We start from the raw sequence: 1,087 nt of genomic DNA, 5'->3' as shown, positions 1-1,087 counted from the left end.
AAGACAGTGGCATGGTGGTTAAGGGTGCTGGACTCCCATGTGGTTGACCACAGTTCAAGTCCTGGACCTGGCAACTTGCTTTCTCACTTTCCCTCTCTCTCTCTCTCGCTCTATCACACTCTGCTCAAATCAAAATAAATAAAATAAATGAAGTTAAATAAAATAATTCTTTAAAAAAAAAAATCCAGGCTCTAGGCTGGCCCTGTGGTCTAGTGGCTTAAGGAGCCAGATCCCACATAGCCGAACACATGGTTTGAATCCCAACCCCAGTAACTTAAAAAACATGCCAAACTTACATGAATGCATGCCTCAAATCCCAGCGGGATGGAGAAATGAAGGAGAGATCTGAGCAAGATCACACACAACTAGGGAAGAGGGTGCTTCCTCCTCCTGTCTCTGCCATGCATGTGTCCTCTAGCAAATTGAAACAAAAGAAAAAAAAAAGCCCAGGTTCTAAAGCCACCCAAGTAGGATCTCAGCAGATACTCAAGAGCTGCGTAACCTAGGTGAGTTGCTGAACCATCCTGTGTTTGTTTCCCCTTTGGTTAAATGGAACCAACAGCACTTCCCTCACATAGTTGCTGTGGTGGTTAAATGGCTAGTGCTTAGAAGGACACCTGGCACTCAACATTTGCTGCTACTGCTATTACTACCAGCATACTTAACTATTACCCGAGCACTTAGCACTTAACATCTCAGTTGTTCTTTGTCCACTAGCTTGTGTGTTCCAATTAAGGATGGACCTTGATGGCCTGTACTTAGCTGCAACTCCCATACAGAACTGCTTGTCCTTTCCTTTGAAGCTGTCAGCAATTTCGTTTCTCAGCCTGTCTTTGTTGTCCCTTCTGCCTAGGAGATCTTTTCCATCTGGAGGCCTCAGTTCAGGGATCAGGATTTCCAGAAAGGCTTCCTGAGCTTGGGCTACATGCCTTCTCTGTACACCTACAGTGCCTTATGGGTAACGCCATCTCACACAAGCCGTATCTTACTGAAACAACATGTCTGTATGTCTGTCTACCCCACAAGAAGCAGTCAAACATCATGACTTGGGGCATCAGCTCTGAAGTCAAACGGAATGTACCTGAAC

This window comes from Tupaia chinensis, unplaced genomic scaffold (genome assembly GCF_000334495.1).
Source record: "Tupaia chinensis unplaced genomic scaffold, TupChi_1.0 Scaffold144952_1, whole genome shotgun sequence".
Lineage (NCBI taxonomy): Eukaryota > Metazoa > Chordata > Mammalia > Scandentia > Tupaiidae > Tupaia > Tupaia belangeri.
The sequence above is the reverse complement of the archived record's forward strand: the minus strand, read 5'-3'. Positions refer to the sequence as shown.